Here is a 24,581-nt window from a genome sequence, read left to right on the forward strand (position 1 = left end):
ACACACACACACACACACACACAGAGGAAATGTATCAGGTCTATCAATTATGGTCTTTGTTTATGACCTTCGAAAAGTTTTATAAAGAAAAAAAATTAAGTGCCAATGTAGTGAAAGAAAGTTAAAAATTCCTAAAGATGCAAGTCTGAGTGCATTTGCCAGGTCTAAGAATATATTTAAAGGTTGAGGGCAAGGCATGATTGATGCACATTTAAGAACGGCAGTCATTCCGTCCAGTGCGCTTTCCGACTTTCATCATAGCCTGATATGCAATGATCCTACAAGCGCTAATCCTCTCTGTGGACGATTATTTCGAATGATTAGAACTTTTCCTTCCTGGTCTTAGAAAATACATTGGTGCGGCCAAAGAAGCCGCCGTGAATACTCCTAGATTGCCGGAGAAGTGCCTGTATTTACCCAGTGTCTCACCCCTTCTCTCGTCGCATCTTCTCCCTATGGTGTTACGTCTGGCCCCTTCTTGGAGATGGTACAGTCGCTGTCTCCAGCACACATGTGTTCTAGAAAATTCCACTTTTAGGCCTGTAGTTGTGAAGGTAAGGGCAGATCACTGCTTGTCGTGCTGGTTATCACGTATGAAGTATTTGATGTTTCCGTTTGAGGGTCGCTGCTTTGGCCTGTGCTTTGGTATGTTTATTTATTCATTCTTTTTTTTTTTTTTTTTTTTTTTTTTAGATAGAGTCTCACTCTGTCACCAGGCTGGAGTGCAGTGGCACAATTTTGGCTCACTGCAACCTCCGCCTCCTGAGTTCAAGTGATCCTCCCATCTCAGCCAGCCTCCCGAGTAGCTAGGAGTATAGGTGTGCACCCGGCTAATTTTTGTATTTTTTGGTAGATAGATAGGGTTTTGCCATGTTGGCTAGGCTGGTCTCGAAATCCTGACCTCAAGTGATCTGCCTGCCTCACCCTCCCAAAGTGCTGGGATTACAGCACTTTGTGAGCTACTGCGCCTGGCCTTCCTGACATATTGGAGTGAATTGAGGTAGTTAAATTATTTCCCCAAATTGAATGATTTTTTTAGAGTGAATTAATTTGAATGAAGTGAAGTTTAGATAGCATGACTCAAAGGTCCAGTGCTGCTGTTCTCCCCACCCATAATCTCCCTGAGTGTACACCTCTCAGGGGAAGTGGAGCAGGCTCCCCCGCAGACAACAGGGGGGACAAGTGGACAGAAGTTGACTCCACTCTACCCAGCATTGCTCTAACTGTTACAGCTGTTCAGCTGGCACTGCTTGCCACTTTTTAATATCTACAGCACTGAACTGGGGTGCCTTGTTCTTCATGTTAAAATAGAACCAAAATCACTTTCTAAGGAAAAGTTTCCCCCTGCCCACCAGTGAGCACTGGGCATACCTGGAGCAGGTCAATGGCATTCATTCAGGCACATATTCTGTGGGCTCCATAGTGCTGACAGGAGCGTGCCAAGCCTGCCCAGCTTAGAGGGCAGCTGAAATGCTCAGAGCCACCTACAGTAGAGGCACTCCAAAACTTTCCAAGAAGTCATCTCACATTCCCTGCTGCTGTGTAGCATTCCGGAGTTCAAGGGCTGAGGGAGGCCACAAAAGCAACCAAGGTCTGCAGGAGGAGTATACTTTCCATCCACTTTCTACCCCCTAAAAATTACCCCTGGATTAAGCCCAGTCAAGAGAGAACCAAGTATCTGTTGGGTTCAAGTGTCACTGGCCACACACAGAGTGTCTTTTACAGAATCGCATGTGCTATGATGCCATCTCCCTGTGCAGGGTGGGATGGGGGGCAGGGGGAGAGGGGCTTCCTTGGGGATTTCACCCATGGAACTCATCTCTATGGTAACTGAAAAGATGGAGTTGGCGACCGGGTCATTACATTACACAGATTTCTCTCACGCAGGACCCATGTGCGATGTTTCTTTTCAGCCTCAGACCTAGAAATAGCTGTGTTTTGCCTGAGCATTTTGGCTTCTTTTTACCTCGTGACGGACTAGGCTTCATTCTCTTTACTAGTTGCTAGAAAGTTCAGAGCTGACCCCACTGCATAGAACTTAGTCGTATTATTTTATAAGCTCAGTAGTCTCTTATATCTTGCTTTGCTCCCACTTTACCACGTTTTGCTTTTTAGCTTTGAGATTGCGTAATCTACCATATGGATAGATTATGGATTTACCGGGAAGTTCCTCTTACTTTGTATTTAGGTTATTCCCAGTTTTTATTTTAAGCAGAATTGTGATGAATGTCTTTTGCAGAGGTTAGTACCAGCAAATGATGGTATCCTTAGCTCTGCAACTTTTCAGAGGATGTGAAGTCACGTTTTTGACCACCTACTGTCTGCCGCGGACTTTTTGCACTCGTGTCCCCATCCTGTCCTCACTGCATGAGGCCTAGTGTGATTTATTGGAGGAGCACTCTCAGAAGAAGCAGGGTGAGGGAGCAGGGGCAGGCAGGGGAAGAGCTGGGAGAGGTGTGCTGTCAGGTCAAAGCTAACCTTTTTCTGATTTATGGGCTGGGAAGAGGTGGGGGAAGCCCTGGAGCATAAATCACTCTGCAGAATTGTCCCCCCTTGAAGCTGTAAGGGACAGCATCATTTTCTACCCCTGTGTCGTCATTGGCCACTGCGGGGATATGGGGGTGGTGAGTAGCCTCCCAAGCATACTGGACAAGGAGGCTCCAGGAACTCAAAGATAATGTGCCTGGGAAGGCGACAAGTACAAGCCATTGGCCACTGTAGCCGGCCATAGAAAAACGTGGGAACACATCATTCTGCTCTCTTTGCCATTGAATTCCGGCAACCTTTGAAACCTTTGGCACAAGGAACCCTAGGTTTCAATTGGCAGAAACTCGACAAGGTGTCTGGGGCTCTTTGGGACATGGTGAGTTTTAGCTCCAGAATGGTGATGGAGCATGGAGGCATCTTGTAGCTGCTGTGGAGGCAAGGACAGCCAGAAACCCTCAGGGTGGCAGGAAAAGAAAGGGAAAAGAAACAAACTCCCCTTTCAGGACTCCAGCCACACTGCAAGGTGATAAACAGGGGATGTAAATGGCGTCACTTAGCCCTGAGCAGGATTCTAACAGCTCACAGGAGCCAGTGAGGAGCATCAGGATAGCCCACCCAACGTGTTTAACAACACACAGGCCTAACAAGGTCAACATGGGCCTGCGAAACAATTCTAGTGTGTAAACTAAGAAAAGCATGCCTAAGATACAGAGGGAATGCATAATTTTTAAGAAGATTATAAAAAGAAAACAAAAGTAAATTTTACAGAGCATCTACTTTTGTTCTCATGAAAGTAAAAAAATGGTGAACATAGTGAAAGATCAGATAGTAGAACAATAGACTGTATGAAAATGAGGTGGACTGGGAGGCAAGCAAAGATAAGTGTTATGGATGGGGCCAAGAAATGTGGCAGTGAAACCAGGAAATCAGGGGCAGAATTAAATTGTGTTATACTCAGGAAGGAGCAGAATCAGCAGAACAGAAAGCTGATTTAATGATGCGGAGGTATTTCTGAGAAGCCCTGAGAATTAGGAGGAAAAGAACAAAGCAATGCGAAAGGAGGACAGTGACGACTGTCTTGTGGAAGGTGGAAACTGGAGAATGGCAAGAAATGGTTCCGGAAGCCATTCCTTAGGCAGCAAAGGAGGATCTCCATTTCCTAAAAAGGGTGCAGCAGACACCAGGAAAAAATGTTTAAAACATGTTTAATGTCAGTTGGGTGTAGTGGCTCAAACTTGTAATCCCAGCACTTTGGGAAGCTGAAGTGGGTGGATCATGAGGTCAAGAAATAGAGACCATCCTGGGCAAATGGTGAAACCCCATCTCTACTAAAAACACAAATATTAGCTGGTGTGGTGGTGCACGCCTGTAGTCCCAACTACTTGGGAGGCTGAGGCAGGAGAATCTCTTGAACCCAGGAGGCGGAGGTTGCAGTGAGCAGAGATCATACCACTGCAGTCCAGCCTGGTAATTTTGAGTCCAGTCTGTCTCAAAATAATAATAATGTCTACAAATAGTTTCATGAAATTTTTAATTTTAAAGATTAACACTTAGCAGAAAGCAAAGAAACTAGTTTCTACAGACTTTTCTGTAACATTAATGTCCACAGTTAGAACAGTATATTCCATTGTGAATTTTAAATTCTGTACACAGCCGACTTGCCTTCCACTGTGAAGTCAAAATAAAGGTATCCTTAGATATATGAGACTTCATAGGCTATTACCTCTTCTAGTTTGGATTTCCCCAAAAGCATACCCTGATACAATGATGTAGATACAGGTAGTTTATTTGGGGGTGGGGGCTTCTCAGCCATGAATTTAGACAGAGAAAAGAGGAAAGACAGGAAAGCTGCATTTATAGGCAGGTTACTGCTGTGGGCATGTTGGGCTTGTCTTCCTCAGACCCTCTGAGAGACTGTGTGTAACACACCTCAGATCCATTCCCCTCCAGGGTGAGGAAGCTGCTGGAGGACTGATCCCCCAGCTCCTGTTATTGATCATGCAGAACCGTGAACCCTGGGCATGAACTCCGGCCCAGGGTTCCAGCCTTCTCTAAGTATGGCCCACACTCCCCGGGGCCAGGAAACAACTCAGGCAGAAAGAAGTGGGAAGCCTTTGACCTGAGGGGCGTGGCTTCAGGTGACCAGGACTCTGGCTGGTTCTGGGGAATGTGAGCGAGGTGCTGGCTCCATCTGCTGTAGTCACCATGAGAGCTTCATGAAAAGTAGTAATCTACAGGTAAGCCACTCAAGAATACAAAAGTAACTGAATAGAAAGTGTACCACAGCCACATAAACACAGAATGAAGCAAAACCATTTAGTTGAATAGAAGGTGTATCACAGCCACACAAACATAGAATGAAGCAAAACCATTTTATTGATACCTAACAATAGTAAGCAAACGTAAAAAAAGTATTGCCATGATAAATGCATCATTTAAAAGCTTAATAAAAATAATCCTATAATCTCAGTTATGCCAATAACAATTTGAGAAGAAAGTTGACTTTGTGACTCCTCTGCTTCACTTTCTTCCGGAAGGAGTTCAAACTCCTCGGCTCTTCATGAGAGGCTGTCCTGAGCCTGGTCCTACGTGCCTTCCTTCCTCCCCCAGACCCTGGCTCACCACGTCTGCACGTACTCACTTGAATCAGTCACCACTTCTTTAACCAGGAATCACCCCCACCCCCGTTTTTGTTTAAGGAACTACTCTGCCCTTAAATCTCAGCTCAGGGACCCCCTGTACAGGCTTCTCACCTGGCTGCACAGGATCTGTCCACAGGATGGATGGGTGGGTGGATGGGTAGATGGATGGCTGAGTGGGTGGGTAGGTGGATAACCGTCTGGGTGACTGGGTGGGTGAGTGGGTGGATGGTTATATGGATAGGTGGGTGGGATTGCTGACTGAGTGGATAAATGGGCAGGTGAGTGGATAACAGGCTGGGTGGATGGGTGGATGGGTAAGTAAGTGAATGGCTGGTTGGGTGGATGAGTGGGTTGGCTGACTGGTTGGATGGTAGGGTGGTTATTCGTCTTGTCCAAAGTTGCAGAGAAACTCAAGTCCCAGGCTCCAAAGTTACCTATCTTCTCTGTCATCACACAGTCAATTAATTACATATCACCTTCTAGGACTGAATCCAGAATACCCCCTGCAATGGATTTTTCTATCTTTTTCTAATGCAAGGCCACTTTCATGGATTTATTCTGGATTGTGTTTTCTTTAACATGGGGCATACATGAATGACCGTCTACTGGCTTTTTTCTCTCCTAAATAAAGCTAACTTGAAAACCCATTATAAAAGAGGGTTTAATTTGTTGGTGGCTATTCGGCTGACTGGCGTGTGCTATCCAGTCAGAGCTCAGGATATAATGGCTGCCAGCTGGGTGTCCTGAGGGGCAGGCCCAGTGCACATGTTGCCTGCCGGACAAGGAACCAGCAAAGCTTCACTACAGAGTGATGATTCTTGGGGTGCCCTGTGGGAGGAGTGAGAGGGAGCTCCCAGGGCAAGCAGGGGAGGGGGCTGCGTGGTCAAAAAGGAGCATAAGGAAGAGTAGATAACCACTGCATCACACAGCCAGAGTCACCATTCACACTGGCTTCCTGGTAAATGACACCTCCATGAAATACAAGAGTGGTGTCCCTGGAGATGTACAGATGTACAGCTGTGTGGCCCTGGAGTCAAGGTAAAGCCTGGTTTTAATTTCTTGCTGTGGAGCCATTTGGTACAAAGGGCTTTGGCTCTTCTTGCCTTTGTGGAACAGCCATGGATTTGTTTGGACAGCAGTTACTGGGTACCTGCTACATGCCAGGGACTGCTCCAGCCACAGGGGGACACAAAGATCTAGTCCCTGCTCCCAGGGAGCTCACAGCCTAATGGGGGCCAAAGGCGTGTCAGTAAGCAGTTAAAGCACAAGGTGCCAGCTGCTCTACAGAGGTGCTGCAAAGTCGTTTGAAGCATAGATGTGACAAGGTGAAGCAAGTCTTTACCACAGTGGCTAGTGCTGTGTTGGACAGAATCCTTGGATAAGTGCTAAGGAAGGAGCTGGTGTCAGTCAGCTGATGCCTACATTGCAGAATTAGGGTGAGTGGGATGCGTCCGTTTATTTGGCTGATGAAGGAGGGACCTGGGCTGGAGCAGGGATGAGAGGGAAGAGAAGAGAAAAGGAGGAGGGGCAGGAGAGGAGGACCCAGTAGGATGGAAAGGGGCTGCCCATGTTCTGGTAGAACAAAGGGCCAGTAACACATCTGGTGGCAGGGGGATGTCAGGACATTTTAGAAATCTGATGCTTGCTATTACAGGACTGTCTCCACTCATAAATTCTTAGAAGTCTTTTCTCCCCACCTCATTCTATATTGTTTTTAGCCATTTTGAATTTCTGCACTCATGAATGCCTCATGTGCCCAGGGGTAGGTGGGGGAGAAAAACTCAAAGAAGGGGCTGGAGTCATGTGTATGTCTTCATTCTATTGACTGTTATGACTTGCGTGGAAACAGACATGGACCCGAAAGGATAAGCTTCAAGCCAGGTGTATGAGGGCTCCCAGCTGACTTTTGGGTACAAAGAAGACGCGGCAACTTGCCACAGAGTGACGGAGGAGACCATGCTGGGAGAGAGGGGAGAACAGGGGTGCAGGCACCCTGGCCCAACTCTTCTACATAGTGTGAGATGGTGTCTTGGTTTGGGTCTCCCAGATGGCAAGGAATTCGTGCAAATTTCTTTGTCTGGGAGGTGCAAGAAACAATGGTGGTGGGTAGTGGTGAAGTGATATAGCAGGGAGGTGAAACAATGGTGGGAGGTGAAGTGATACAGGCAGGAGGCAATGAATGAAAAGTGAGCTGTGAAACCGGCTGCCAGTGGGCAGTGGGGCTTGTGCTTGCAGGGCAGTGCTAGGAGGAGTGAGGGAGCTGGGAGATTCATACTCCTTTCCCCAAGATTCAAGAATTGAGGTTTCCTGGGGCTATTTATATTCCTGGTACTTCTGCTCTCTTATGTGTATGGCAGGAGAGACCTACATGGTTTTGGAAAAATGCTCTTGGGTGCAGAGATGCTCTCGGGATACAGCTGCTGGCAGCTGGAAGTGCACTGCAGCATCCTGGGAGTACAAGTCATGTGGGCAGGGCTCATCAGCCTCTGCTAGAGAGGCCCACAGGGTTAGAAGTATCTCTAACCTGAGCACCTCACTTTCAAGGCTCCTAGAAGTTGTAAGCTGGTCTGATAGAGCCTTACTGAGGTTCTCATACAAGATCTAGTAGCATAAATCTGACAGTGCGCAGGAGTGGGGAGAGGCAGGTGTGGTATGTGGGTGAAGAGGACAGGGTGAGGCAGGAGGAAGCAGAAGCACAGTGGGAAGATGGAAGGTTCCAGCCTCACCCACAGGGCAGCGGGCTCACAGCAGCACTCAGTGGTTGCCAGGTGGGAGTGAGGACCAGCGCGGCCATACTCTCTATTTTCTAATAAAACCCACAGATCTTATGACTTTGGCAGCTAATTAAAATGTTCTCTGAACATCGTATGAGCCAAACAAAACGTGTCCAGTGACAGCATCTAGCCTGTAGACCACCAGCCTGGCTGCTTTCCGTATGTTCTAGTCCCATTCTCTTGCCTGCTTGTTGATTGCGTGGATGTGCGTTTCTGGTAGAATTTCGTCTGTCTGTAGCCTTACTGTGTGTTCACGTTCTTCCCTTGGCAGCTGATAAACGAGTCAAGGAGATGAGAGTCTGGGCTTGGAGTGTGAGTGTCCGGGGAAGGAGGGGAGTGTAGAGGGTCCACTGGAATTTTTTAGTTCTTAAAAATCCATGGATTTTTTAGAACTCATGATGTTTTGAAAACTATTTGCTGGCTGGAATATTTGTACTTCACGGTGAATGCAAGAAGTTCAAATTTTAGAAGTTGCCAGAAGTCAAATAACGGGCAACCAGTGTGGAATAGAGGGAAAGTGTAGCTTTGGTGAACAGCAGATACAGAGTTGAGATTCCAACTGTTTCTTGTGGCCATTGTGGCCTTGGGTCAAGGGTCTTCTCTCTGTGCCTCAGTTTTCCTCTGTGAAGTGGGGATTGTGGCAAGGATTAAATGAGTTCTACACCATTACATACAGTCAGTCCCGCTTGTATATGGTGGGTACCTACCATGGTAGCCCCCACTCTCTCCCACACATGAGCTTAACTGTATAGCTCATTCATTTGCCCAGAAGAGATATATTGATCACCTACTTCAGACCAAGATTAAATGCTGAGGGGGAAGAGGAAAATAAGGTCAGAATATAGAACATAGAATGTATGTCGGGGGTGATAACTCTTCCTTTTAAACCAAAAATTAGAGTCATTGTCTTAAGGCTGGAGAGAGAGAGAGAGAGAGAGAGAGAGAGAGAGAGAGAGAGAGAGAGAGAGAGAGCGCGTGTGTGTGCATGCGTGTGTGTCTACATACAGTAAAAAAGAAATAGAGACTGTTAAACGGAACATTTTTTAATTTAATGAGTTGCTCATATTGAAGAAAAGTACATGAAAATATGAAGCAGTAAATATAGGTCAGTTCAATAAATGTCTGTGTGGGCTTTCATGACTCCTGGTTTTTTAAAAAAATAGTGCTTATTGATTTTTTTTTTTTTTTTTTTTTCATTTACTTACCATTTGCTTAAGTATTGGAGTTTTTGGTTTAGGGACATTGACTCTTTAAAACCCAAGATATATAATTGTTCAAATATGTGGTGCCTGGAATACATAATAGCGAAGTGCAGAGAAGGAGGAGAATAATGCCCTCCGGAAACAGCGGCAGGGGCTAGGTCCTGAGTCTCAGACTGGGCAGGGAGGCCGCGGCCGCAAAGGGCTAGAGGAGTGTGGTTTGGGATTCAGCCTTTTTCTCAGGTAGGCAGTTTGAGTGAGATCTGGACTGAGAGAGCAGAGAAGGAAGAACAGAGGCTGGATACATCTTAGAGGAAGAACAAAGGAACAGCACCGACAAGCCAGGAAGGGAGAGGCTCAGTGTCGGGGCTGCTGGAAGGAAGACGGGTGAGGAAGACCCCCAATCCCGATCGTGCTGCGGCGCACAGAGCACTGTAAGCTCATGAGCAGTGTGCTTTGTGTGGCATCGGTTGGCTGTAAGTCACTGAATTCGGCTGATGAGAGGTTGCATCGTCTTCTAATCCCCTTGAGAGACTGAGATAGGTGGATAGGCCCTAGGTCCTTAATTCCTCCATAGCAGGGCACTGTGGGAGGGGTGAGGACCTTAAAAGGGAAGCACACTGTTGCTGTTTCTAAGGAGTATTATTATTATTATTATTTGAGACAGAGTTTCGCTGTTGTTACCCAGGCTGGAGTGCAATGGCGCGATCTCGGCTCACCGCAACCTCCGCCTCCTGGGTTCAAGCAATTCTCTCCCTCAGCCTCCCGAGTAGCTGGGACTACAGGCATGCACCACCATGCCCAGCTAATTTTTGTATTTTTAGTAGAGACGAGGTTTCACCTTGTTGACCAGGATGGTCTCGATCTCTTGACCTCGTGATCCACCCGCCTCGGCCTCCCAAAGTGCTGGGATTATAGGTGTGAGCCACCACGTCCGGCCAGGAGTATAATTTGAGTTCCAAAGTAAACTGGTCTTTCCAAGTTGGGCTTTGGAGGCAGTAAGGCACCAGGTCAACCTTCACGGCTTTCAGTGGCTAGTTTTTTAGTGATGAAAGGCATCGAGGCTTGTGAGTTTATTTTCTTATCAGATGATTCTTCAGTTTGTGTCTGCCTTTACCACCAAAAGGGTGGTCCCTTTCTTCCAGCAGTGGTTCTCTCCTCACGTTCAGGGCAGTCCACTCAAGGTAGCGCCAGGCGATAAAACAGTCACTTGCCAATCTGGATACAGCAGGAAGAACTTAAACACGTGTTTGCATACCTTTATTTGAGGGAATGCTTTGGCTTGTTTTTAGACAGAAGGTTCCATGCAGAAACTGGACCTGTGCAGGCGAACAAAGCAAACTGTCTTAGCAGAGCCGGGAATCAAGCACGGGGCAACAGACCGGTTCTTAGGTGGAAGTGTGCCCCATCCCTGAGTGCTGCGGCAGATTACCGCCCTCCACTCTGCTCTTGTTCAGGGCAGGGACTGGTTTTCACTGTGTTCTGCTTTCTCTGGTGTCTCTCCTCAAGTTAATAGTAGCCTCAGGTAAAATGCGACCCTTAGATGTTTGTAGTCTTGGCCCAGCCATTAAGATGATGAATGAACTTGCTGCTTTCCCTGGTAAGAGAGCCCTGAGGGTGGATGTCGATACTTAGAAAATAATGAGTCTTTTCCGCCCCCATCCTGTCTTTAATCCAGTGCCCCCAGCCCCCTGGTGACTTTACCTTGAACTTCCTGCATAACCCCAGGTAGCAAAGCCTCAGCTGGCTCTAGGCCCTCTTGAGGCTCTAACACAAAGGCAAGCTCTTTAACTGGCTTTGTTGGTCTTCCCCATCTGCTTATCAGAGGGAAACCGGCACTCCCCAGAGACCCTCCGGCATTTCTCGGTTGCTTCTGTAGGACCTTCCCTTCTACCTTGAGAGGACAAGAGGAGGTGGTGGGGAGCAGGCACCCCAAGCCAGGGTTGGTATTTCCTCACCTGGATTACCTGTGGGCCTTGCATCGGGGAGCCCCCAGCCTTGAGGGGGACTGCCTGGGAGAGAGGCTGGGCCCTTCCTGCGGCAGTGGGCAGTGAGGAAGTGGTGGAGAAGCACAGATGTCCATTTCAAATCACAAGGCGGCTTTAGTGTTCCGTGAGGGGCTCAGCTTTCACGTGTATGAAAAGCTTCATTTGTGTATTCACTGCGTTTTGAAGGAAGCCTATGTTTTGCTTTAGAAATGTCAACAGAGCCGTAGCTCCAACAAGGATCAGTTAAGAAGGACGTTTCCCAGAGCCGCAAACTTGAGTGAATCTGTGGGGGGAATTTAGAAAACATGTGTTAAACCTCTGGATTTTTTTTTTCTAACTAACTGCAAAATAGCAATTTAATAATTTCCTCTTTTAAGAGGAAAAGGGGCAGTCTTGGATTTTAAATCTTTTTTCTAAAGCAGCACAGCATCTTTTAAAAAGAAAGCCAGCTGGGTGTGGTGGCTCAAGCCTGTAATCCCAGCACTTTGGGAGGCCGAGGCAGGTGGATCATGAGGTCAAGAGATCAAGACCATCCTGGTCAACATGGTAAAACCCCGTCTCTACTAAAAATACAAAAAATTAGCTGGGCATGGTGGCGCGTGCCTGTAATCCCAGCTACTCAGGAGGCTGAGGCAGGAGAATTGCCTGAACCCAGGAGGCGGAGGTTGCAGTGAGCCGAGATTGTGCCATTGCACTCCAGCCTGGGTAACAAGAGCAAAACTCCATCTCAAAAAAAAAAAAAAAAAAAAAAAGCCACGAAAGATTACTAAGCTAAGGTGAATGAAATAAAATTTAAAAATCAAGAACTTCGGTGTCCTAGTCTGGTTTCCCTGAGCAGATCCTGAAATGAGGGCTCACATCAAGTGGTTCACGAAGGACGTGGTTCCAGGGAAGACAGGTAGGGAGTGGAGAGACGCAGGGTAGGACAGAAACAGGCAGAGCCCCCTCAGAGCGTGGCCTCAGCCTGACCTGCAAGGGACTCTAAGCGTGCGTTCCACCAAGTACTGTCCCATCTCCGGGTTAGGAAGCTGGGTTTTTGTTCTCAACACCAGTCATTGGTTAAGAGCCACTTGGGGAGGAATAAAGGTCCCAGGCGCTTTCCACCCAAGGTGAGGTATAGACAGCAGGGCTCCAGTAGCCTCAGAGCAGAAGACGCACAGTCCTGGCTCTTGGAAGCCAATGAAGACTGAAGCCACAGTGTGTGCCTATAAAGGGAGTCCACAGAGCATTGGGTGGGGCATTGAAATCGTTAGCTACAGTAGGTTTACCTGCAGCTGGTACCCTTCATGTTCTGAAGGGTATATTACAAGCATGTTGATGAAAGTCTTTGAACGCTTGAGGTGTTTGTGTGATATTCTGTGTCAGTTGCACACGGGATGTTTCTGCCAGCATCTGAATTGGGGAACTGACACATATAGATGCGTGTGGAATTTGACAGAGAATGTGAATGTACAGCTACAGTCCATCACCATCCAGCTTGCCAGAGCTGTCATTTTATCCCTTTGAGGCTGGGCTTACAGACAGTCTGGGCTTCCATTGCCCCCGTGCTCTGCCTGTGATGTGTGGTGGCCTCTGGCATTGTTCTTCCTCAGGCATCTGAGTATAACTAGTGAGCCTGTCCTGCTCTCCCTAGCAAGTCTGTGTTTTAAATCAGTTAGGAGTATGTTCTGCTGTATGTAACAGAAAAGTCAACTTTTTTAGCAGCTGATCCTCATGAGATTTTTATTTTTCTTTGGCAATAATAAATAGAGAGGTGGGCACTTCAGGGCTAGTATGAACCTGCATGGTGCCCACAGAAGCCCCGTTCCTTCTGTCTTTCCTCTCAGTCTGTCTGCATAGGGGGTTTCAAAGGCTGCCCTTTCCCTGATGCTGCTTTTTGGTTTCCACTTCCAGCACTACAGCTGCATTCCAAGCAAGGAGGACCAGGACAGAGGACAAAATGTCTGCCCCCTTTTAAAGAGCTTTCCTAAAGCTCCACTTGACATCCTCCACATAAACCTCACTGTCCAGAACCATGCCACAAGACGGGGTGGCAGATGAATTTCCTCAGCCGGCCACATTGCCACTCTAGACAGACTCAGTTGTGTTTATTGGGAGGGAGGGAAGAATGGCCACTGGGAAGCATCAGCGGAGTCAGCAGGGCAGAGACCTGAGCGAGGTGGTTTGTGAGTGTGTATCCCTGAGATAAGCAGCAGAGCTGGGAAAGGACTGCCTGGTGAGTCCACTCCCTTCGGTAGATGTGAGACCCTGATAATGATAAGGTGGTCTTTATCTGTCCACCTTATCCATCCTCACTGACATGTGTATTTATTATTTTCATGAAATGAAGTCATTTCAATGATGTTGTCGATGTATTTGGATTCCTGTCCTTCAGCAGAGGTGCCACAGCTCCATACCTAGGCCAATCCGTGCAATAGAGACAAGTTCCAGAGCCTCGTCCTTCGGACCATTTGGTGTGTATCATTTCCAGGCCCTTCTTCACTGTTCTGTTCCTCTCTCCCTGTGCTGTCTCTAGTTTGGCGTCTTCCTTTTTAAAATAGAACCCAGGCCTGAACTGCAGTCCAACCAGCCCAGCATAGTTATTACTGTCCCCAATGTGAACATGGTATTTCTGTTAAGGTGGTAGCCACGGCACAATTATATTGATTCTTGAGGCAGTCCCTTTTTTATTTTCCTGGTCTTTTTAAGTCATTTTGAAGTGTAATCATGTCATTTTTTAGCCTTGCTACTCAAATGCGATCCATGAACCAGCGGTGTGCCATCACCTGGGAGCGTGTTAGAAATGCAGAATCTCAGGCCCCAGCCCTGAGTGGTCAGGGTATGCATTTTAACAAGATCATTGGGTGTTGTATGAAAATTAAAAAACCAGGGAGAGATGCCAAGGACCTCAGAGGAAAATCTCAGCTTAAAATGCTCAGAGAGGTCCCTTTTTAGAGACGAGAAAGTCACTCAGAGGCTGCCATGGCCTTAGACTGAGACAAAGAGAATGTGTCTCTGTACAACTAAAGAAAAGGAAAAAGGGTTCCCTGGGCCAGAGAGTCGATTGTACTCAGACCGGCTGTGTGCTAACAGGTAATGTACAGGACAAGCATGACCTCCACCTGGCGAACTCCTGCAGTTGCTCCTCAGTCTTCTTTCTGGACCCGTCACCATCTATTAGCACAGAGAGCAACTACCTCTTTTTTTAGTGGGGGCTGAGGGAGGTCTTTAACAGCACGTTTGGAATTGAGGTGTAATTGACATACAGTAAAATGCACACACAGAAGTGTACGGATCAGTAATCTTTATACATGCGTACACCCCTGTAGCCCCCACCCACATCAGGAAACAGAACCTTCCAGACAATCCCCTCATGCTGTTTCCCAGGCAATATCTGCTCCCCTTCCCAGAGAGGGTGTTTGAACTGTTATCAACATAGATCAGTTGTACTGTTTTTAAATTTTGTATGAAACAGAATAATCTAATATGCGCTTTTTGTCTAGCTTCTCAACCTATTGGTTTTGAGATTAATGCATTTTATATGTGTATGTGTGTGTATATATATTATATATGTAAAATTAATGCATATATGTGTGTACATATATATATTAACTATATATATTTAATATCAGTGCATGTTCTTTTTTGTTGCTGTGTGGAATTCCATCATGTGGATAAGCCACAATATGTTTTCTCCATTATCCTGATGATGGACATTAAAGTTGTTTCTGGTTTTATCTTTTATGAATAGGGATACTAAGATCATTTTTGTGCCAGTTTTCATGTGGATTTTTTTTTTTATTTATTGAGTAAATGCTAGCAAGTGTAGGTGCTGGATCAAAGGGTCACTGTTTAGCTTTATTAGAAACTGCCAAATAGCTTTCCAAAGTGCTTCTGCCTTTTACACCCTCACCAGCAATGTATGAGAGTTCAAGGCCCCCATCTTTGTCTACTCTAAGTATTGTCAGTCACTTTTATTTTAGCCATTCTGTTATGTAATTGTACTTCTTGGTGGTTGAGATCTGCATCTCCCATATGGCTAAATAAACACCTTTTCTTGTGCCCCTCAGCCATTGGGACACTTACTTTATAAAATCCTTGTTCAAGTCTTTTCCACTCCCTTCTCTTGGGGACCCTTTTCTTCTCTCATGCTGTGGGACACTCCCCCCACAGTTCTCCTCACTGGCCGCTCCTTCTCTGCTTCCTTTTTGGAGTCTCCTTATCTTGCCAGCCTTTCAACATTGGAGAGCCCCAGGGTGCAGTCCTTGTAATCCTTTTCTTCTGTGTATATGCATTCCCTGGATGAACTCGTCAAGTCTCAAAGCTTTATGTCACGGACATGCTGCCAACTCCTGAACTCCAGCCTTGGGTGCCAGATTGCCTGTTCAGCCTCTCCACTTTGTCTAACAGGTTTCTCACACTTAAGATGTCAAAAATGGATTCCTAATCCTCCTGACACCTATTTCATTTGTAGGAAACAGCAACTCCATCCTTCTCTGCTCTGCCTTTTCTCTCATACCCAACATCTGTTTCTCAAGCAGCCTGTTGGCTGATCCTACAGAATATCTCATAATCCAGCCACTTCCTACCATCACCACTGCTTCCATCCTGGTCTAAGTCACCATTGTGTTTGGCCTCATTACTGATTCACAATAGCCTCCTCATAATTGGTTTCCGTGTTCCACCTTTACCTCTTACACTCCTTTGCTCAGAAGCCTCCAGTGGCTTCTCATCTCAGTGTAAAGCTTAGCTTTTTGTAATACCTCTAAGGCCCTAGAAGATCTGGCCCCATTGCTGCATCTCTGAACACGCATCCTATCACTTTCTCCCTTGTCCTCTCCACTGTAGCTACAGTGAGTTCCTCTGTTCCTTGAAACATGCTAAGCTTACCCCTGCCTCAGGGCCTTGACACTGGCTCTTCCCTTAAATAGGCATGTAGGCCACTCCTTTATTTCCTTCTTGTCTCTGCTTAAATGTCACCTAATGAGAAATATCCTACTACTCCAAACACGCTATCCTGTCCTTTTTATCCTGCTCTTCTCCATAGAGCCTAAGACCATCTAGTATACTATTTATTTTATTTTTTGAAACAGAGTCTCCCTCTGTCACCCAGGCTGGCGTACAGTGGCATGATCTCGGCTCACTGTAACCTCTGCCTCCAGGGTTCAAGCAATTCTCCTGCCTTAGCCTTCCAAGTAACTGGGATTGCAGGCCCATGCTACCACTCCCAGCTAATTTTTTATCTTTTGTTTGTTTCTTTTTTTTTTAATTGCATTTTAGGTTTTGGGGTACATCTGAAGAACATGCAAGATAGTTGCATAGGTACACACGTGGCAGTGTGATTTGCTGCCTTTCCCCCCTTCACCTGTATCTGCATTTCTCCCCTGCTATCTCTCCCCATCTCCCCACCCCCTGCTGTCCCTCCCCTATTTCCCCCAACAGACCCCAGTGTGTAGTGCTCCCCTCCCTGTGTCCATGTGTTCTCATTGTTCAACACCCACCTATGAGTGAGAACATGCAGTATTTCATTTTCTGTTGTGTCAGTTTGCTGAGAATGAGATGGGGTTTTGCCATATTGGCCAAGCTGGTCTCGAACTCCTGGCCTCAAGTGATCTGCCCTCTCAGCCTCCCAAAGTGCTGGGATCACAGGCATGAGCCACTGTATCTCTCTGACGTACTATTTGTTAGTTGCTGATTGTCTTAATCCTACTGGTATTAGGTTAGGTTTATCCATGTATTATGGTATGACTTTTTTTGAGACAAGGTCTCACTCTGTTGCCCAGGCTGGAGTGCAATGGCACAATCTTGGCTCACTACAACCTCCACCTCGGGAACCAAGCAATCCTCCCAGCCTCTGGAGTAGCTGGGACTGCAGGCATATACTACCATGCCTGGCCAATTTTTGTATTTTTTGTAGAGATGGGGTTTTGCCATGTTGCCCAGGCTGGTCGTGAACTCCTGAGCTCAAGTTATCCACCCTCCTTGGCCTCCCAAAGTGCTGGAGATTAAGGAGTGAGCCACCGCCCCTGGCCTGTAATGACTTTTATCCACTAATTCATACCTAGTAACTACAGCAGTGCTAATGTGATAGGATCTCATTATTTATTGAATAGACAAATGGATGGTTAAATAAACGGAATATTTGTTATTTGTTGAATAATGGATAGAAGATGGATATGTCTTTCTCTGTACTTTATGAGCACTCTTTCAGTTACTGTTTTATATTACACTCGTAGTTTTAAGTAAAGTAGTTTTTAAAAACTAGTAAACAATGTAATGGATTGGAGAAGTATGCTAATACCTTATCTCCCTGAAAACAGAAACCATCAGAAATCAGAGAAAGGCTCCCCTTTGCTGTATGGGATCACTTCTTGCTGTATGGGATCAGGCCTGAAAAGTGAGTTAGGTCCGTTGCGGCTGGAACTCATCACTGAGGAGCAGCCTATGTCTGTGCCTCCAGGGGTGACAGACAGTGGACCAAGGCCATGCCTGCAGATTCCGCCATGTACCCCTCATTTGGAGCCAGCATCTTTACAGCCAGAACAGTCCTTTGTCGACATGGGTTTCTGTGGTAGCCCACGCTTGCAGCCCGTCGGTAGGGCTGGAGTGTGCGCTGTAATCCCACGGGCTTGAAATCATCTGTGCTATGGGTTCTTTAAAAACAATCCCAGGGAACACCCACGTCTTGGTTAGGTATCCCCAGAAGCAAATCCTGAGATACAAATTCAAGTTTAAGGACCTGTAGTTTGTTTGGGAGGTGAAGGTATGGGGATATATTAGGAAGTGAGAGAGAGAAAAGAAAGCAGCAGAAAAGGACAGGGGGTCAAGCCAGCCACAGCTCTGGGCAACTGGGCTTACTCCCACTGGGGAGCCCTGTATCCGCAGAGAAAGCTCCTTGTGGTTCTTTTTCCTGAGTGGTGAGGAGTCTGGGACCTTTATCCACCTGCTCCCCGCAGTTGTTGATTGAGGGCTGCTCCTGAAAGCATTAAGATCTTGACACTGCTGGCTTGCTGTTTACAGGGGCCGGAACAGTTTTATGACTAGAAAACGTCCTCAGGTGAAAAATTGCAGGTGTTGGCAGCTGGAGACATGGGGCGGGAGATCTGGAGGAGCCCCAGTGGGGTCTGCTACAACCTGTGACCACCTCACAGACGAGGCAGCTTTTGGCTCCTCAGTGACCGGGCCCATCTCTCTTTTTCACTCTCTTCTTTCTGATCCTAGCTAAGACAAAATACAGAATGCAGAGCAGCAGTTCATGGACTATAGCATTTGAGATTAAATACAGAATGCAGAGCAGCAGTTCATGGACTATAGCATTTGAGATTAAATACAGAATGCAGAGCAGCAGTTCATGGACTATAGCATTTGAGATTAAATACAGAATGCAGAGCAGCAGTTCATGGACTATAGCATTTGAGATTAAATACAGAATGCAGAGCAGCAGTTCATGGACTATAGCATTTGAGATTAAATACAGAATGCAGAGCAGCAGTTCATGGACTATAGCATTTGAGATTAAATACAGAATGCAGAGCAGCAGTTCATGGACTATAGCATTTGAGATTAAATACAGGTCTCCAACCACACAGGCCATCTGGAAGCTTTAGCCTGCAGATGGGGGACACAACGAGGTCATCTCTGCTTTCAGGGAGCTCTCAGAGTCTCGGGAACAGATGTACATGGCCCACCAGAGTGTGGCTCAGGCCCAGGGTGAATTGGGGAAAATGTGAGTGGTTTAACACTGGAGGAGCCTGTTTGTAGCCAGGGCTGCCAACATGCAGAAGCCAGTTAGAAGGGCTTAGGCGGTGAGGGTACAGGTCTATCCGTGAAGCCGGGTGATAGTCATGGTAATGACAATCACCTACTATAGCCTCACAATGAGCCATTATAAAAATGAAGAAACTGGGGCTCCAGAAAGATTTCTCAGCTCTAGGATGATGCAGCCAGGAAATAGCATAGCTGGGATTTGAGCCCAGCCTGTCTGGACACTGAGCTTGTGTTTTGTCCACTGTGTATGCATTTCTCCCCGATGAAGATTTGCCTTCATCCAAGGGGAATGTCTGTGTGAGACAGGGGTGGTCTCTGACAGCTTCCTGCAGATTGGCCAGGTGGTTAGAGCTGTGCATTGAGAGGTCTTCTCCAAGGTATCCATTCTCTGGGAGGGTTAAAGAAGGACCTTGCAAAGCCCATGGCCTTTGAATAGAGAGCTCGGTTCTGTCTGTAGTGACTCTCCTCACAAGGCAAATGCAATTCTCTAAAGCTTTACCAAAAAGCTTTTCTCTAAAGGCAAAAAATGAGGTGGCTGCTCTCTGGGGTGAAGTAGAGAAAAACTATCAGGCAGGAGAGTGGGGCTGTATTTGAGAAGGGGAGAACGGCCCAGGAGACCTCACAGTGCGCTGAGCTGCGGGAGACTTCACTGTATGGTCAGCTGCAGGAGAGGAATTGCTAACCCTTGTCTTAAGAATGTCACTCTCTTGACAGTCGCATTTGGAAAACGTGTAATCTCGGGGTGCCTGCTTGCCTGAGACCATAATCTTCATTATGAAAGCTCAGTCTTTCTAAATGCAGCCCAGCTCTCCTCTGAAAAGAGACCTGAGAATTTTATTGACACTCACTGAGCACCTAGGAACCAGAGACCCCGAAACCCAAAGGTGGATCTTATAGGGGGCCTGTCCCTGGGGAATGCACAGCGAAAGAGCTCTGCCTCCCAGCAGGCTCCAGATGTTGGGGTGAACGGAGGTCCCGCTGCTTCCTCTACTCCCTCATTGGTCTCCCTGGGGATATTTTTCTGAACATATTTTGCTCATAAATTCTCATCTCAGGGTCTGCTTCTAACCAGACCTAAAACAGATAGGTCTCCCCCTTTTTAAATTAGTAACCTTGGTTTATTATAGCAGAAACTTCCCAAATTACCGATCTGACCAATTAGATATGTTTTAATTTTTTTGCGGCCACAATCTTTTCCTTCACACGAACCTGTTTGGATTATCTGACCTCTACGATACGACCTAATGTCAGTCTACTTTGAAAGTGTTTGTTCTGAAGGAGGCCCAGTCCAGTTCAGTGCAGTCTAAAGTTTTTGATCAGTTGGGTTGCTGAGATTACAACTTTCTTTTTCATTAACTATTAATACTTAAAATATTGACATGTTAAGTTTTTAATCTTGCTTTTTTTTGACCTTTAAAAAAGATCAATTATATCTTAAACATTTCACCTTCTATTTGGTTATTGTGTATCCTTCTTTATTTAGTATATTTGTATCTAAAGTCATAAACAAGATTTCTCTGTAATTTTATTTCTTGTGTGTTTGTCAGATTTTGGTGGCAGACTCCTGCTAGTGTTTGTGAAAATAAGCAGAAAGCTCACACTTTTCTCTGTGCTCTGAAGACACAACCGCCATAGCTGCAACGGCAGGCAGTGAGAGCTGACCCTTCCTGAGAGCTTGTTATGTGCTCAGCACTTAACTTTTATTAACACTTTGCTTTTAATCTTCACGGCGACCCAGTGGGGTATGTACAGTTATCTCAGTTTTCCTGGTGAGGAAACCATGGCTTAGCAAGGTTAAGGAAGTGACTCAGCTTCCTTCGTGAGTGGCGGGGCCGAGATTCAGGCACAGGCAAGCTGGTGCTTAATCTCCCTCCCACGAGTACCAGCTTCCTTGGTGAGTGGTGCGACTGGGGTTGAGGCACAGGCAGGCTGACTCCAGTGTGCTGTAATGCATCTTCTTTGCATAAAGAGGCTTATTTACATGTCTGATGGGGTGTGCTGGCTGCCCGCGTGGCTTTGTAGATGTTACCCTCTGGAGGGCCAGGTGCTTTGTGAATTAGATCTTTCTCATTACATCATGGCCAGTTTTTCATGCAGGGGGGTAATGGGCAAGGAAGCATTGATGAATTTTCTGAGACAGCTGCGATTTGTCTAAACAAGGCTTTCCCTTCAGTACCCAAGGATTCTGGCACACAGACCCAGCTCCCCACCAGTCTCCCCTGGAGTGAGCTTTCCTGAGGTACCCACGTGTCTCCACTCCAGGTCCTGGAAAGCTGGCAGCAGCCTCACTCTTAGGTTTTCCTCTCTGGAATTAATTTGTCCCCAAGTGAACTCAAAAGGAAGAGCACTTATGAGAGCCCTGCCCTTGAATGGGGCCGGGAAGGTGGAAATAGCATGTTCTATCCTGTTTTCTCATTTGCCAGTGAGCATTGAATGGTTGGAAGTGGAATACAATGTGAAGCCTTATCCTTTGTGAGTCAGGTGGCTTGGGCTGTCCCTAACACCACCAGTACCATCCAAGTCAGGCCCTATATCATTGGGAAAAACCCGGATCCTCTGCAGAAATACAACACAAGTGACTTGCTAGATGCTGGTGGCTTTGTGCTTTTGGCATGGTGGGTCTGAAACTCTTACACCAAGGAAATCAGTAAGTTATGGAATCATTGACTGTATCCTGTATCAGCTGGAATCCTGTGACATGTTCTAGTTCCCCAGTGTGCAGAGTACAAGGGGGTGACACTGGATTGCAGAACATCTGTGATTTTCATGGGATAAAAGCCCTCATTTTTGTTTGTTTTATTTTAAGTCAAAAGCAATTTCTACCAATAAGAGACTGAATGAATAACAGGAACCCCCTTGTTTGCGTGGTTCAGAGCTAGGCATTGTGAAGATGACGATTTATCTCGATTTCAGGGGTCTAAAGGAGTTCGTGCCCCTCCTGTCAGTGCCACACTTACAGACGGGAAAGTGGATGCTTAGAATGGCATGAATGTCGGCTGGCTTGATCAGACCGGGGTCACAACGACATTCACTCTTCCTTCAGCAAAGTTATCCTGTGTTTAACAGGTATTAAGCATGCAGGTATCATTTTTCCTTACTTTAGAAGATAAGCCAAAAAAAAACCTGACCTTAATTAAAATAGAGGATTTTTGATGGAGACCAGAATTTTTATTATAAAAGGACCGTTTACACATGTGGTCACTGCTGACAGTCATTAGCTAGTGACTAAACTTTGAATCTGAATCTTGTCTTAGGAGGGTGGAAGCTCAGGTAGTAAAAGACCTGAAAGGTTGCATGTTACATATGGAACAAAGCCCTGGGAAAGGAAACGGTCCATTGAAAGTCACAAGGCCAAATGACATAGCAGGTTTTCGGTACTTGTTTAAGAAAACTAAATCAAGGTTCAGAATAGTTTGTTCTTTCTTCCATGTCTCTGAACGTGCAGCTTGCTGCAGAAGAGCTCTGAGGCCCCCTCCCAACCCTGGTTTTTCGGCTCAGGGGTACCATGTGTATTCCATGAAATGCTCTACCTGCTCTCTAGCCAGTTGCAGTGTGCAATATTAGTTTTGGCTTTGGGAAATGAGGTTTCTTTGACTTGGCTGGAAGTATATAGCAACCATTTTATTTTTCTTGTGCCTCATGAATTAATAGGGCAGTGAGAAGGAAGAGCATGCATACTGAGCATTTGAGCTTTTTTAAAGCCATGATTCACCCAGCTTTCTAGTATAAAACACTTCCTCTGGCCCAGCCCAAGCAAACTCTCACCCACTGCTCAGTCCTCCCATTTGTTCATCTGGAAAGAAGGAATGTTGTAGTGCGGCCAGGCCCCATGTGGTATCTTCCTTTTCTGAAGTCATCCATTCATTCTGTTCCTGGTGGGGACTTAAGGTTGGAGGCAGCAAGAAATGGAAAGGCTGGTGGAGAGTCTGGCAGCTCTGTGGGGCGGGTGTGCCATTTGGGGAAAAGTGCAAACGTGGGGTGGAAGTGAAACCAGAGGAAGTTTGACTTTGCAGAGTGAAGACCCAGGCAAGTTCAGCTTTTACACTTTGGCTCCATCTCCTTCCCCCTGCACACGAGTCAGCTCCAGGAGGACCCTGTGTCCTTGACTCTTCCTGCTAGCCCTTCAAGCTATCAATATGCCCTCTCCATCTTCTCCCTCTGGAAATCTCCCTCTAGGTCTCAGTTGGACTGTCTGGAGTTTTTGATTCTGCTTCTTCCCAAAGTGCTATTTTCAGACCATTCTTTTTCCTGAGATGTACTGACTCAAGGATAAACGGTACCTGTCAGTTGCAAAGCCTGAAGCCATAGATGCATAGGTGCAAGTGGCTTATCTGAGTAGTGATCCCAAGAAGTAAGAAAGAAGGAAGAAAAGCCTGGAGGTGGGTATGTCTTTGAGGTCACTTCCATTGGTGCTGAGACTTTTTGAGAAGCATGTAGAAAGTCACCCAGAAATGCTTGCCTGCAGGGCAGGAGACTGGAGCACTTACCCCGCAAGCTCCAATCCCAGGTGGTTAAGGGCTACCTCCAAGGGATGGATTGTCCTGCCTTGGTGAGGGGGGTTACTGAGTTTGGGTGCCCTCAGAATGCTACTAAAGATGGCACAAAGCTGAAACCATCAGAGTTGGGCCAGAAGGAAGACACAGAACATCTAAGGCATATTCTAAGCCATTTCCAACCCTGATCCCAGCCCAGGAGCCCAGGACAGGAGCTCAACCTGTAATTGCTTTCTGACATTTGAGTAAAAGCATCAGTAGTTCTTCTGACGACCACAATCAGTTTACTAGGTTTTTTCCATAGGCTCAGAGAAAAGACAGTCTATGTTCTAAGTAGAGATGGACAAGTAAAAGTCTGTGCTCTGGAGGGGTTTGGGGTCGGGGGTTGAATCTAGACCTAGCTTCTTTCTGATCCCTGTTCTTGACACTGGGCATAAATTAAGAAAATGTTGAATCCAAAATTGTCTTAAAAGTTAGGACATTTAACCTATACTGTACAAGAAGTTATCACCTAAGCAAATAAAATCCAGACCTTGAAAAAGGTAAAAAAAGGAACTGATCTACTTTAATCCCAGGTTTCTTCTGCTTACAAAATGATTCATACTGAAAATTTAAAAAACTTTCTTAACAAAGTTCAGGTCAATTCACATAGAAAAATCATGTACTTCAGTACTTTGCAAACATTTACTTAAGGATTTAGTAATTTAGTGATGTTTAGTCATTTTCTTCAGTGAGCTCTTTTCCGTTTAAGTGGGTTGTCAGAAGTGGTTGCACCTTCAGCAGGCAAGGAAAAGACTTCTCTGAAGACGTTTATGAAACGCCTCTCTTGTTTCTATTATGTTTGTGTTCTTCTTATATTTCTTTTTATTTGCAAAGTACTTGTGTTCTTCTTATATTTCTTTTTATTTACAAAGTACTTGTGTTCTTCAAGTACTTTGAAGGTTTGGGGACAGTAAATAAAATCGATGGCCATCTTTTGTCATGTATCTTCTGAGTTGGTTGTTTTTCTGTGTTCAGAATCTCATTCCTCAGTGTCCAGGGGACATAAGTACAAAGAAATGAGGTGACGTCAGGGCTGCCTGTGCATGTTCCACTTCTCTCAAGGCTCTGGCTTCTCTTCTTTCCAGTAGATGGGCTTGAGCACGTGATCTCACCACCTGGAGCCTAGTAAAATCCATGCTACTGTTCTGCAATTATTGTTTAATTCTTTTTCGCTACTGTTTTCACCTGTGGATATCAATTCTACCTCTCC

At 46.1% G+C, this 24,581-nt stretch overlaps 1 protein-coding gene across 6 annotated transcripts in view; it reads left to right on the forward strand.

Annotated features, from left to right (window-relative positions):
- ITGA9 (integrin subunit alpha 9) overlaps positions 1–24,581 on the forward strand; it is a 375,338-nt gene that overhangs the window by 228,050 nt on the left and 122,707 nt on the right. The gene's annotated exons all lie outside the window — the stretch shown is intronic.

Source organism: Callithrix jacchus, chromosome 17, assembly GCF_049354715.1.
Source record: "Callithrix jacchus isolate 240 chromosome 17, calJac240_pri, whole genome shotgun sequence".
NCBI lineage: Eukaryota > Metazoa > Chordata > Mammalia > Primates > Cebidae > Callithrix > Callithrix jacchus.